The sequence below is a fragment of the Chiloscyllium plagiosum genome, chromosome 3, assembly GCF_004010195.1.
Source record: "Chiloscyllium plagiosum isolate BGI_BamShark_2017 chromosome 3, ASM401019v2, whole genome shotgun sequence".
Taxonomy (NCBI): Eukaryota; Metazoa; Chordata; class Chondrichthyes; order Orectolobiformes; family Hemiscylliidae; genus Chiloscyllium; species Chiloscyllium plagiosum.
The window spans coordinates 120,913,015-120,928,607 of NC_057712.1; the positions used below are offsets into that span (position 1 = coordinate 120,913,015).

A 15,593-nucleotide genomic window follows, 5' to 3' on the forward strand; every position below is an offset into this window, starting at 1 on the left:
CCTCCCTCAGCAACCTGGGATAGATCCCATCTGGTGCTGGGGATTTGTCCACCTTAATAACCTCTAGCACACCCAACACATCTTCCATACTTATGCCACCATGATCCAGACTAATCAAACTTTTATCTCTAATCTCAAGATTCATCATGTTCCTCTCCTCAGTGAACACTGATGCAAAGTAATCGTTCAGAATCTCACCCATTCTCTCAGGTTCGGCACACAGCCTTCCTTCATTATCTTTTAATGGACCAATCCTTTCTCTAGTTACCCGCTTGCTTCTTATATAAGAATAAAATGCTTTGGGATTTTCCTTAAATTTGCTTGTTAAAGCTATTTAATGACCCCTTTTCGTCTGCTTGATTCCTTGTTTAAGACTTGTCCTACTCTTCCGATATTCCTCCAGGGCCCGTTCTGTTCTTAGCTGCCTAGACCTTATGTACACTTCCCTTTTCCTCTTGGCTAGTCGTACAATTTCTCCTGTCAACCATGGTTCACGAATCTTGCCCTTCCTATCCTTTACCTTCAATGGGACATGCCTTTCCTGCACTGCCATTAACCTGTCTTTGAAAGTCTCCCACATCTCAAATGTGGACTTCCCTTCAACAATGCATCCCTCCCCGATGAGCTCAATACACTCTGTGCTCATTTTGAAAAGAAGTTCTGTGAAATGGTGTCACTGCCCCGACAGTGTCTGATGTACCTGCAGTCACAGTCACTACAACAGACGTCAGATTGGCCTTCTTGAGAGTAAACCCACGGAAAGTGACTGCCCGGATAGAGTACCCAGCAGTGCATTCAGATATCTTTAACCACTCCTTACTCCGAGTTTAGGTTCGCACCTACTTCAAGCAGGTCACTGTCATCCCGGTGCTATAGAAAAATCAGGCAGCGTGCCTTAATGACTACGGCCCAGTCGCCCTGACATCCATCATTATGAAGTGTTTCAAGAGCTTAGTAATGGCACGCATCAACTCCAGCCTGCCAGATTGTCTTGATCCACTGCAATTCGCTGACCTTCGTAACAGGTCCATGGCAGATGCCATCTCCCTGGCCCTACATTCATCCCTGGAACATCTGGATAACAAGGTTATGGACCTTAGCTCAACCTTCAACACCATAATTCCAACCTACGTCATCTCCAAAATCCAAGACTGAGGACTCTGCATCCCTCCATGCAACTGGAGCCTCAACTTCCTGACCCGCAGATCGTAATCAGTAAGAATAGGGGCCAACACTCCTCCACAATAATCCCCAAGACTGATATCCTGCAAGGCTGTATGCGCAGGTCCCTACTATACTCCTTATACACTCACCACTTAAACAATGACAAGACAGAGGACGGGAAAGAGTTAGAGGGCTCAGTGACATTGTGAGACAACAACCTCTCCCTCAATGTCAGCAAAATGAAGGAGCTGGTCATCGACTTCAGGTAGTGGAACGGAATGGAGGACGTGCCCCTGTCTGTGTCAATGATGCTGAGGTGGAGGTGTTCGAGAGCTTCAAGTTCCTCGGAATAAATATCACCAACGATCTATCCTGGTCCATCCACATCAAAGCCACAGCCAAGAAAGCCCACCAATGCCCCTGCTTCCTCAGAAAGTTAAGGAATTTCATCATATCCACAATGGCTCCTACCAAGTTTTATAGATCCACCATAGAAAGCATCCTGTCTGAATGCATCGCAGTTTGGTCTGGCAACTGCTCTGCCCAAAACCACAAAATAAACTACAGAGAATTGTGAATGCAGCCCAGTCCAGCATGAAAACCATTTACACTTCCTGCTGCCTCAGGAAAGAACCAACATAATCCCCAAAGACAACTCCCTCCCTAGTTATATTCTCTTCCACCCTCTTCCATCAGGCAGAAGATACAAACGTTTGATAACACGTACCAATAGATTTAAGAACAGCTTTTTTCACCACTGTTATCAGTCTTTTGAATGGACCTCTCATATTAGAGTTGATCTTTCTCAACACCTTATCTGTAACTGTAACGCTATATTCTGCATTCTGTCCTATTACCCTGATTACTTATACAAGGTATGATTTGCCTGGATAGCATGCCAAACAATACTTTTCATTGCATTTCAGTACATTTGACAATAATAAATCAAATCAAATCAACCTGGCATCCCACCCACAGAGCATTTTGCCAATCTCAGCCTTTTGGCACTCAATCCAGTTGTTAATTTACAAGCTATATCCACCTGGCATCCCACCCATTTATACCTTGCCAGGCTCATCAACCTAGCACACTAACCACCTCATCTACTTGTCACCCAATCCACTTGGCACCCCATCCTTCCAGGACATAAGAACGCTCACTCAGCTAGCATCCCATGACACCTGACCCACCTGGCACTCTAACCCACCTGGCACATTAATCATCCCACCCACCTGACATTCTAATCCTACAGGTAAAAACAAGGATGCAGATGCTACAAACCAGAATCTAGATTAGAGGGGTGCTGGAAAAGCAGATCAGGTCAGGCAGCATTCGAGGAGCAGGAAAATCGACGTTTCGGGCGAAAGCCCTTCATCAGGAATAGAGGCAGGGAGTCTGCAAAGTGGAGAGATAAAATTTTATCTCTCCACTCTAAAGGCACTCTGCCTCTATTCCTGACGAAGGGCTTTCGCCCGAAACGTCGATTTTCCTGCTCCTCGGATGCTGCCTGACCTGCTGTGCTTTTCCAGCACCACTCTAATCCAGATTCTAATCCTACATCCAAGGCCCATATTTACCCTTTCATAGGAACCGTCAAAGTGGCTGGTCGTATTGTTAGACATTCAAATCAAAGAACAAGCAACTGACTGCTGCAAAAGGAAGCCTGGTTTCTATCTTTGTTGCTGCATTTGTGAACTTCTGGATAGATTTGTAAGAAGAAACCCCTTTCCAGTGCAGTGTGGTAATTTTAATCTAATCAATGTTAGAAATAGGGTTTCCAACTTTGATCAGAGTATCTGGGATATTGTCATATTCATTCTTCAAGCAGATTTAATGATGAGGAAATTCCAAGAGATCGAATTAACATCTATTTTGCCATTAATTCAACTCAACTGTTGCTTGTAGTGCCCCTGAGACTCATACATACAGTGAACTCACGCAGTCTGCATGGGTTTCCTCCGGGTGCTCCAGTTTTCTCCCACAGTCCAAAGATGTGCATGTCAGGTGAATTGGCCGTGTTAAATTGCCCATAGTGTTAGGTGCATTAGTCAGAGGGAAATGGGTCTGGGTGGGTTACTCTTTGGAGGGTCAGTGTGGAGTTGTTGGCCAAAGGGCCTGTTTCCACACTGTAGGGAATCTAATCTAACCTAATCTAAAACAGATTCATTGGGTATCATGTGTCACCTTGCCTGCTCACAATAACTAAAGCAAAACTGAGGTGCTCTCGGGTGTTGTACCTGTTTAAAAAAACTAACTGCATCCTCTTGTTATATCCACACATCCTACCTATTGCTGGTTAATTCTTGATTGTGTTAGTTTATGATGTTATTGTATCAAAGGATGCTCCTTCTATATGGAGCTGGCCAGTTGGATTGCGATACAGAGTGACACCAACAGTCCAAGCTGAGGTTTCTATGATGGTGATACCTCTTCAATCTCACTCTCCCCCGAATTCATAGAACCTCTACAGTGTGGAAGCAGGCCATTCAGCCCATACTGACCCTCTGAAGAGCATCCCAACCAAACCCTACCCTATCTCTGCATTTCCCATGGCCAATCCACCTAACCTTCACATCCCTGGACACAATGGGCAATTTCCCATGGCCAATCCACCCAACCTGCACATCTTTAACTTTGGGAGGAAACTGGAGTGCCCGGAGAAAACCCACGCAGACACAGGGAGGGCAGGCAAACTCCTCACAGACAGTCGCCCTAAGGTGGAATCGAACCTGGATCTGTGGCGCTGTGAGGCAGTAGTGCTAACCACTGAGCCATCATTATGGTGTCCATCAGGTTAAATTACCACTGATTACCTCTTGCGACGAGAGCGCAGGATTAGGGTGACTTTACTCTTATTCTTGTATCTATTTGAAGAAAACCAATGTAGTCCCATCCAATTGTGTACTAACTGTCGCCTTGGCCTTTGTTCCCTTTTCTCATTTTGTACATGCCTATCTTTGTGTTCCCACAATGCATACTAGTTGGCTTTATTCCCAGTACATTACTCATCAATTTCCACAAACTGTTAGTGAGTAATGACTTTGATAACACCAAGCTGTGACCTCTTCTTGTCTGTGACGTCTAAAATGGCTTGCAGTGCAGAATTAGTTCAATGTGTGAGAGAGTGTGTGTGTTTTATATTAAAAGATACTTATTAAAATGAGGCTAACTAGGATATACCTAGCCCATCACTTCTTACAACAGTATCAGACTGAGTTTTGGTGGGCTCCCATATCTAGATGCAAACCTGAGGGTCACACATAGTGGGTACCAGAGGGTCGTAGGACAGCAAAGAATCAAGCCTTCAAACTGAGGAGCAGAGGGACAGGGAGAAATCTAAAGAGATGGGGAAAGAAACACCATTGGTTATACTCTGTGTTGCTGAGTGTAAGCATGGAAGATTAAGTGCAGTGAAGTTGCGCACCAGGAATAGAATATGCAGGAAAGCAAAGCACACTTAAGTGCCAATTAAAGGGTGGAAGTGGTTTCCAGGGCACTGACATTAATTGCCAAGCTTCACATTTCCCTGTAATGGCTTGGATTTTACACGTCATGTACCCAGCCTGGCAGATAACCGTCACATTAGCCCAATGGCCCTGTTTCCCAGGCAACACCGTGGTTCGGCAGAGAGAGGTGGGAAGCTGCGTATGTAGCAGCTTTACCTCAAAGCCTGAATTAGAGCATTAGACCAGGAATAAATCAACCACCCAAAATAGCTTAGGCAAATAATACATTTCTCCACAGTACCTCCTCCAAGGAAATAGCTAAGTGGAGTATGTGCACATCTCTGTGTGTCTGAGTATTTGAGGATGTGTGTATATGTGTGTCTGTATATAAAATATGATAATGTACATAATACGTATGTGAATGTGTGTATAAACACATGCATGCCTATTCACATGTATATTTGTATGTGGTCAAGTATTTATTTGTTTGTATTTTTATGGAGATTAATTTAGAGAAATGATCAGGCAAACTAGGGCAGGACTTACACAGTCAATGGTTGGGCCCTGGGGAATGTTATAGAACAAAGAGATGGAGAGGTACAGGTTCATGGCTCCTTGAAAATGGAGTTACGGGTAGGCAGGGTGGTGAAAAAGGCTTTTAGCATTGTAGCTTTCATCGTCAGAAGTCAGACGACACCATGTTATAGTCCAACAGGTTTATTTGAAATCACAAGCTTTTGGGGCATTGCTCCTATGTCAGGTACTCCTTCACCTGACAAAGGAGCAGCATTTCGAAAGCCTGTGATTTCGAATAAACCTACTGGACTATAACCTGGTGTCGTGTGACTTCTGACTTCGTCCACCCCAATCCAACACCGGCATCTCCACATCATAGCTTTCATTAGTCAGAGTATTGAATATAAGAGTTGGAACATCTTGTTGCAGCTGTACAAGACATTGGTGAGGCCACATTTGGAGTACTGTGTACATTTCTGGTCACCCTACTATAGAAAGGATGTTATTAAACTAGAAAGAATGCAGAAAAGATTTACTAGGGTGTTACCTGGACTGGAAGGTTTGAGTTATAATGACAGATTAGATAGGCTGGGACTTTCGTCCCTGGAGCATAGGAGACTGAGAGGTGACCATATAAAAGTATATAAAATCATGAGAGACATGGATAAGGTAGATAGCTGACAGCACCTCCCCATGGTATGGAAGTCTAATACTAGAAGGCATAGGTTTAAGGTGAGAGGGCAGAGGTACAAAAGGGCCCAGAGGGGCAATTTTTTCACACAGAGGGTGGTGAGTGTCTGGAATGGGCTGCTAGAGGCAAGCACAATTTTAACACTTAAGAAACATTTAGACAGGTAAATGATGGGAAGGGTATTGAGGGATATGGACCAACGCAGGTAAATGGGAATAGCTTAAATTGTGAAAACTAGGTGGCATGGGCAGATTGGGCTGAAGGGCCTGTTTCCATCCTGTAGACCACGTATAAGAAGCAATATTCTTAAAGTTTGTGAGAACCTTACTGCAGGATGGAAACATAACAGACAGCCATGTGACTGCTCGTAGCAGTAGTCGCTTGCCCAACTGCACTAACAGGTGCCCAAACTGCACCTGTTAGTGCAGTTTTCTCATGGACCCCCATTTCCTATCTTCTTTGAGGCAAACCTTCATAATCCTATTCATATCTGAACCCAATATTCAGCTTCAGGACAGTTACCAAAGGATCTCTCCTGATCATCTTGAAAGATGCCTCGGAATTAAGGAAAGGGCTGGTTGGAAATACCTTCCTTAGTTAAATAGAGCAGGCGATAATCATTTTTCTGTTTCAGAGCCCAGTACATGTGCACTAGTTTCCCAGTGGAAATGGAAGTCTGCCACTGTTCATGGAGAAGCACGTTTTGAAGTCGTAATGGACTGCACTCATTACAGCACCAGTAGCAATGAAAGGTCCTTCACACGGAAACCGTTACATAAAGCCAAAGAAGTTTTCAGAAGAGCCAACAATTTGAATGGAAACAAGACAGAGGTGGATGGCCACTTCAAGGTCCGTTTCTCCATTCCAAGGTTCTTGGTAGCCTCCTACTACAGCATTAACCACCTTCCCTTCCCCCACTCAACACCATCCAGGATAAAATTTTCCACTTGATTGACACGACATCCTCAAACATCCTCTCCCTCCCTGATGCTCAACAGCAGCACTGTGTACTGTCTACAAAATGCACTGCAGAAATTCACCAAAGGCTCCTTAGACAGCATCTTCCAGACTCACAAACACGAAAAAGACAAGGGCAGCAAACACATCGCAACACCACCACTACCTAAGAATTCCCCTCCTAGCCAATCACCATCGTGACTTGGAAACATATCGCCATTCTTTCAATGTTGCTGGGTCAACATCGTGGAATTCCGTTCTGAACAGCATTGTGAGTCTACCTAAAGCACATGGGCTTCAACAATTCAAGAAGGAAGCTCACCATCATCTTCTCAGGAACAACTAGGAACTGGCAATAAATGCTAGCCCAACCAGTTCATTGAGTGAAGTCAAAGAAAAAAATCACCACCACTTACAGCTTCAGTTTACCCAGTTCTTCCTCCCATCAGGAAAGTGCCTTAAAGAAGGACTTAATTGCTAGACATTCACAAACATTCACTCCCTACACCATTGACACTCAGTAGTAGCAGTGTGCACCATCTGCAAGATACATTAAGGAACCTTAAATAGCACCTTACAAACTCAGGGTGGACTAGCATCTAGAAGGACAAGGGCAGCAGATACATGGTAACACAAGTTCCTCCTCAAGCCATTCACCATCCTGACTTGGAAATATATCAACCTTTTTTCACTGTTGCTAGATCAAAATGATGCAACTGTCTCCTGAATAGTGTGTGGGTCTACCTACCTCAGATGTCCAGCAGGTTTAACAAGGCAATCCACAACCACCATCATTTTCTCAAGGGCAACTAGGAATAGTGAAGAGATATTGGTCAACCCAGCTAAGTCCACATCCCATGAATGATTATTTAAAAATCTCAGAGTTAAGGGCCTTGATGGCTAAAGGCTATCAACTCAAGGGTGGAGCTATTTACAATTGAGAATGCAAACAAGATCAGGAGTGCAGAGATGTCTGAGGTTATAGAGATGGGAGTGGGAGAGATGAGGCAGCATTTGTGAACAGCATGAAGATCTTAAAATCAAGGTGCTGGTGAGCTGACAGCCATTGTAGAGCTGATAGCTGAATGGGACTTGGGGCTAGATGTCAGAGACTGGCAGCATAGTATTGGATGAAGTCAGAAGGTGGGGGCCAGTGAAAAGGGCATTGAAATAATATACTGGACATTTGCCAGATGCACAGAAGAGGGTTTTAACAGCAGATAAGCTGCACCAGAGAGGAAGTTAAGCAAGGCTCCAATGGTAGAAATGGTGATGATGGGATGAAAAGCTCTATTCAGAAGTAATTCAATCTACGCAGACCCCACAGTCAACAACTGCACACATGGCTGGTTGACAATGGAGGGAGGCAATGGTGGATGGAGAAACAAGATCAGGTAGTTTGGAGCAAAGGTGTTGAAGCAATAGGTACACCTATGCTCTCCCCCCTCCCGAACCACCATCAAACTCATCTTCCTCTGAACAATGTAAAATTGGACATATTCCAAGAGCAAAGCTCAACCCTTGAACTGTTTACGAATCAAACTTTTTGCACATCAATGCCATTTTATGGTTTTGACTAAAATGCTTCTTCAAACAGCCACCGCACCTGCTGATGCTGATTCCTTACAGCAACAGCTTAAATGATCTAGTATTCCCAGGAAGCAGTGATATTAATGAAGATTCTGTATGTTGATAACAGGGCTCAGAGCAGCTGATGTAAGGACTCAGCGTGACATAATTACAGACCATGTAATTAATTAAAGAGACACTGTCACTCATATACTCACCCTTACTTTTTTTTTACACTGCCCCTTGCCAACTTTCCTTTTTTAACCTTCCTTTCTTTCTCAGTTTGACTTAAACACAGAACAAATGACCTAACGTTTCAGAGCCTTGGCACATCCTAAAGCGCTTTACAGTTAATTAAGTAATTTTGAAGTGTTGTCACTCCTGAAATGTGAGAAACACAGTAGTTGATGTGTGTGCAGCAAGCTCCCAGAAATAGGGAAGCAGTGGGGGGTACAGGTTCAGTCTTTGTGATATTGATTGAGAAATAAATATTTGCAAGTACACCAGGGAAAACTTCCATAATCTTCTCCGCAATAGTGGGCACGGAATCTTTTACATCAACATGAGAAGGTGGACAGGCCCTCAATTTAATGTCTCATCTGAAAGACTGCACCTCCAACATGCAGCAATCCATCAGTACTGTACTGCAGTAGCAGCTTGGAGGTTGCGTTCAAGTTGCTACAATGCTACATGTGGAATACAGGAAATAAATAGCATTGGCAATGTCTGTGGTTAAGGCAAGTGCTGAGTCGCAACATCCCATGAACAGTCTCCCAAGTTGCCACACTTACTAATTGCAGTAAGAACAGCTGCCTGAATGTGATGATTTTCCATAACTTCTGAGGTTGGGGTGAATATGTCTGGAACAAATCACTACCATGACTGTCAGCAAAAATCAACAGCTCTCAACAACAGCAACTGCTTTCTCCATGGCTTTAAGCAGTTCTAGTGACAGGTATCAATGAACATCATGGGGAAAAATCTGCTGGGTCATACCAGGTACAAACCAAAATGGTAGTGGCTGTTGGGTTTCAGTGATTTCAGCTCTAAGGCATCTCAATAGGAATTCCTCAGAGTAATGTCCTAGCTGCTTCATCAATGACTTTCTCTCCATCATAAGAAATAAGGATTATCATCAATGACCACACAATATTCAGCACCATTCACAATGCCGACACATTGGTGGAGTGGTTGGGGAGGTGTGGTTCAGTGCAGAGAAATATGAAGTACTACATTTTGATACATGGAGGACATGGAGACACAGAATAAAATTAAAGGTATTATTCTAAAGATTCTGTAAGAGCAATGACATCTGGATGTACATATACACAGTTCATTAAAGGTGGCAGAACAGGTAGAAACAGCAGTTAATTATGTGTACAGCATTCTAGGCTTCTTTAATAGGTACATAGCGTATAGAAGCAAGGAGATTCTGCTGAACTTACATAGGACACTGGTTAGACCACAGCTGGAGTATTGAGAACAGATCTGGATCTTTAGTAAGAATATGAACACCTTGGAGAGAGTGCAGAAGAGGTTTACAAATAATGTAATATTATATAACACTGACAATATTGCAGCTCTCAGTGCCCAAATGAATAGACACATGGAAATGGAACCTTTGTTCAACATCTCCCCTAAAGGATGTCGCCTCTGACAATGCAGCATTCACTCAGTACTACTCTAAAGTGTTAGCCAACATTATGTGGTGAAGACGTGGTAATGAACTTGAACCCACAAGTAACTTATAAACTATTTCCAAACATTGTATAGAGTCATAGAGTCATAGAGATGTACAGCACGGAAACAGACCCTTCAATCCAGCAAGTCCATACCAACCCCATATTCTAAATTAATCTAGTCCCATTTGCCAACACTTAGCCCATATCCCTCTAAATCCTTCCTATTCATATACCCATCCAGATGCCTTTTAAATGTTGCAAATGTACCAGCCTTCATCGGTTCCTCTGGCAGCTCATTTCATTCCATACACCCACCACCCTCTGCGTGAAAAAGCTGCCCCTTGGGTTCCTTTTCAATCTTTTCCCTCTCACCCTAAACTTATGCCCTCCAGTTCTGGACTCACCCACCCCTGGGAAAATACTTTGTCTATTTATCTTATTCATGCCCCTCATGATTTTATAAACCTTCATAAGGTCACTCCTCAGCCTCCGATGTTCCAGAGAAAACACCCCCAGCCTATTCAGCCTCTCCCAATAGTTCAAATCCTCCAACCCTGGCAACATCCTTGTAAATCTTTTCTGAACTCTTTCAAGCTTCACAACATCCTTCCAAGAGGAGGGAAGACCAGAATTACACACAATATACCAAACATGGCCTAACCAATGTCCTGTATAGCTGCAACATGACCTCCCAACTCCTATGCTCAATGCTCTGACCAATAAAGGAAAGCATACCAAACGCCTTCTTCACTATCCTATCTATCCATAACTCCACTTTCAAAGAGCTATAAACTTGCACTCCAAGGTCTCTTTAGTCAGCAACACTCCCAGGACCTTACCATTAAGTATATAAGTTTTGCCCTGATTTGCCTTTCCAAAATGCAGAGCCTCACATTTATCTAAATTAAACTCCATCTGCCAGTCCTCAGTCAATCTGATCAAGATCCTATAATTCGCCAAGCTAACCGCCTTTGCTGTCCACTACACTTCCAATTTTGGTGTCATCTGCAAACTTACCAGCTCTATCTCCTATGCTCACATCTAAATCATTAATATGAATGACAAAAATCAGTGGACCCAGCACTGATCCTTGCGGCACACCACTGGCCATAGGCCTCCAGTCTGAAAAGCAACCCTTCACCACCACCCTTTATCTTCTACCTTTGCACCAGTTCTGTATCCAGATGGCTAGTTCTCCCTGTATTTCATGTATACTATAATATTGACAACATAGCCAACATTGCTCTCCACCCAGAGTTGCTCCTCCACACAGTCAAATATTCACAGAACTTTTCTTCTTTAAAATAAATGCCAAATTGAATTATTATAATCAGTCGTCCCCAGAAGGCAAACATTTCCAACTGATGTGTTCCGAGCATTGCTAGACTTCCTGAAAATACCAGCATTTCAAGCCAAAGCAAGCACTGGTGGTGAACTACCAGTAAAAGCCATAACTTATGCAAACAGAGAAGTTTAGACTGTGCCAACTCACTGCTCTGTTGATCAGCTTTGGCACTGAGCTGCTCAGGATAATGCTGCTTCCCATGTTCCCACTCAGTTTCTGCGTAACCTTTTCACAACTAAAGCATGATTTAATGGAGAGGATTGATGTGTAATGGCAGGAGTCTTGCATCATTATATTTTGTGCAACATTACACAAGTATTATGTATATCCAGGAGCACAGCTGAGGTGCACAAAGTTCTAAATAAGCCTCCCTGCTCCCTACATTGCTTAGGCTTGGTGCCAGATGGGAGACTGAGTCACGCTGAGTGGGCAATCCCAGTTTAACATCCAGTTTATGGTCAGTTAATTGAAGGCATTCAGGCGACAGTGGCTCGCTGTGTCTGGTGACACCATTCCTCGGCTCGGAAAAGGAAGTCTCAGAAAATGCACAACTAAATAAGAGAATTCATAGAAGCATTAATCAATTTCTCCTCTACAAAGGACGTGTTTTATTTTGCGAAAGTTAATAGAGGGCATAGGTTTAAGGTGAGAAGGGAAAGATTTAACAAGGACTTAAGAGGCAACTTGTTCAGGCAGAGGATAGTGCGTGTATGGAATGAGCTGCCAGAGGAAGTGGTGGAGGCTGGTACAATTACAGCATTTAAAAGGCATCAGGATGGGTATATGAATAGAAAAGTTTCAGAGAGATACAGGCTAAATGCTGGCCAATGATACCAGATTAATTTTGGATACCAGGTCAGCATAGACAAGTTGGACCGAATGGTCTGTTTCCACGTTGGGCAACTCTATGATTCTACACAATATAAGTTCAAAATAAGGTTAGTGACATGCGGTAGCAGGATAGTAGGCCTTGCTCATTAAGTGAGTTGACTGGTAGTGACGCTGTCCCTGAGTCATATGAACTTATAAGTTAGGAGGAGAATGTCAAAGAATCATAGAGATATACAACATGGAAACAGATGCTTCAGTCCAACTAGTACATACCGCCCATTTTCCCAAACCAAATCAGTCCCACTTGCCTGCATTTGGCCCAAATTCCCTCCAAACCTTTCCTATTCATTTACTTATCCAAATGTCTTTTAAATGTTGTAACTGCACCTGCATCCATCACTTCCTCTGGCAGATCATTCCACACATGAAACACTCTCTATGTAAAAAGGTTGCCACTCACGTCCTTTTTAAATCTTTCAATTCTCACCTTAAAAATATATCCACTAGTTTTGAACTCCCTCACACTAGAGAAAACACCCATGCTATTAACTATACCTACGCCCCTCATGATTTTATAAACCTCGAGAAAGTCACCCCTCAATCTCTTACGCTCCGGTGAAAAAAGTCCCAACCTATCCAGCCTACCTTTATAACTCAAACCCTCTATTCCCAACAACACCCCAGTAAATATTTTCTGAACCCTTTCCAATTTAATAATATCCTTACTATGGCAGGGCAACAAGAACTGGAAATAGTTCTCCAGAAGTGGCCTCACCAATGTCCTGTACAACCTCAACATGATGTCTCAACTCTAATACTTAAAGCTCTGAGCAATGAAGCAAGTATGCTAAATGCCTTCTTAATCACCCTGCCTACATGTGACGCAAATTTCAAAGATTGCGTACCTGAACCTCTCAGTCTGTCTGTTCCTGAGTACTACCTTGGCCCCGACCAATAATTGTGTAAGTCCTTCCCTGATTTGTATTAACAAAATGCAATACCTTGCGTTTATCAAAATTAAACTCCATCTGCCACTCCTTAAGAAGGAGGCTGATTCCTGAAGAAGGGCTTATGCCCGAAACGCGATTCTCCTGTTCCCTGGATGCTGCCTGATTTGCTGCGCTTTTCCAGCAACACATTTTCAGCTCTGCCACTCCTTAGCTCATTGAGCTAATTGATCAAGATCTCTTTGTAATTTTAGATAACCTTCTTCACTGCTCACTATAGCACTAATTTTGATGTCATCCTCAAAATTACTAACCATACCTCCTTAATTCTCACCCAAACCATTTATGTAAATGATAAACAAAAGTAGACCTAGTACCAATCCCTATGATAAATAGCCCGCCAGCTCCACCCTCTGTCTCCTGTTGTCAAGCCAATTTTGTACCCAATTGGTAAGCTCTTCCTGAATCCCATGTGATCTAACTTTCCCATCAGTCTACCATGAAAAACCTTGCCAAATGCTTTACTAAAGTCCATGTAAACAATATCTACTGCTCTGCCCTCATCAATCTTTTTGATTACTTGCTCAAAAATCTCAATCAAATTAATGAGACATGATTTCTCTCTGACAAATCCATGCTGACTATCCTTGATCAGTTCTTGCCTCTCCAAATGCATGTAAATCCTATTTTTCAGAATCAACTCCAACAACTCACCCACCACTGATGCACCGATCACAGGGGTATCATTCGGTCCCGTCAGCCTGCTCTATCATATGATAAGACCATGGCTGATCTATTTTCCTGTTGGCTTATCCCAATAACTTCCTTGTCATTCAAGAATCGATCCAACACAGCTTTAAAAATATCCAATGACCACTACTCTTCTACCCCTGGTCTCTGGGAAAGCAAATTTCCCAAGCCAGTGAAACTAATAGCAACAGGATTACTCCTCATTTCTGTTTTGAATGAGAGACCCCTTACTTTTAAACTGCATTACTTAGTTCAAAATTCTACCCCCCAGCAAAGGGAAATATCTTTTCAGTATCCACCCTTTCACATCTCCTCAGGATCTTATAAGTTTTAACAAGATCTTCTCTTATTCATCTGAACTCCATTGGATGTGAGTGCAGTGGATACCGAGACATTTAAGGAGGAAGTAGACAGATTTTTAATTAGTAATGGGTGAAAGGTCATGGAAAGCAGGTAGGAAAGTGGATTTGAGACTGAGGTGAGATCAGCCATAATCATATTGGATGACAGAGCAGGCTTGAATTGCCTACTCCTGCTCCTAGTTCTTCTGTAATGAAATATTATCCTTTGTTACAGGTGTGAGGAATTAAATAAAGAAGGATGCTATGCTTCAGTTATGTAGGGTATCATGAGACCACGTCATGAAATCTGTACGCAGTTTCGTTTTCCTTATTTAAGGAAGAATGCAAATATTTGGGTGTGGCTTGGGAGAAGTTTTATGGATTTGATACTACATTGTCTTATAGGATATGTTGGACAGGCTGGGCTTGTTTCCACTGGAGTTCAGAACAGTGAGGGGTGACCTGATCCTGAAGTGTATAAGGTCCTGAAGGGTATGGACAAGGTGGATGTGGAATGAATGTTTCCTTTCGTAGATGAGTTCAGAACTAGGGAGCACTGTTTTAAACTAAAGGCAGAGATAAGGAAATTTGATTTTCCCTCACGGCTGTGTGATTTTGGGGCTGTCTGCCCTAGAAAGCAGTGAATGCAGTCATTGTAGGTTTTTAAGACTGAGCTGGGTAGATTCTAGCAGCAGCGATGAAAAGAGAAGCAGAAATAATGTTTAGAGTCCAAAGACTTTCTGAAGTTGGGAAGAAGGGTCTATGGACTCCAAGCATTAAATTTGTTTCTCTCTCCACACGTGCTGCTCAATGTGCTGATTTTCACCAGTATTTTCTGTTTCCAACTCAGATCTCTAGCATTTGCGGGATTTTGCTTTTATTTGAGTGGATGGATTCTTGTTAGCAAGGGAATTGAAGCTCATTGGCGGTGGACTTGAATTTGAAAATCAAAACACAATCAGTCAATGGCAATCTTAGTTAATAACAGAACAGGCTTGAGGGATTAAATGGTTTACATCTGCTCCTATTTTGTACGTTAACATGATGGGTGGATGAACAGATAGAAAAGAACTGGTGAGCCTGCTTCTTCCCTCAAACATAACATTAAAGCAAAAAAGAAACTATTACAATGAAGTTTGAATGAGTTTAGTGAACCAGTTAAACATTTAAAAATGTGTATTGCATCAACTGCATTTATATTATTGATTCCAAGCAAGATGACAATATTTAGTGGGGATAATCGAACATCTGTCACCTCAGTAACTTTGTAAATGATGGAAGCAACCCTTCACCTGAACTTTGCTGCATTTTTTCCTTTCACTACAGGAAGTGGGTACTGATGGTTTAGTCAGCG

General features: G+C 42.7%; 1 long non-coding RNA gene across 1 annotated transcript in view; it reads right to left on the reverse strand.

Annotated features, from left to right (window-relative positions):
• LOC122548682 overlaps positions 1 to 11,590 on the reverse strand; it is a 48,415-nt gene extending 36,825 nt beyond the window's left edge. Inside the window, exon 1 of the long non-coding RNA XR_006311307.1 lies at positions 11,518 to 11,590. This is a non-coding gene — a long non-coding RNA (uncharacterized LOC122548682). The remainder of the gene's footprint in view (positions 1 to 11,517) is intronic.
• Between the last annotated feature and the right edge of the window lie 4,003 nt (positions 11,591 to 15,593).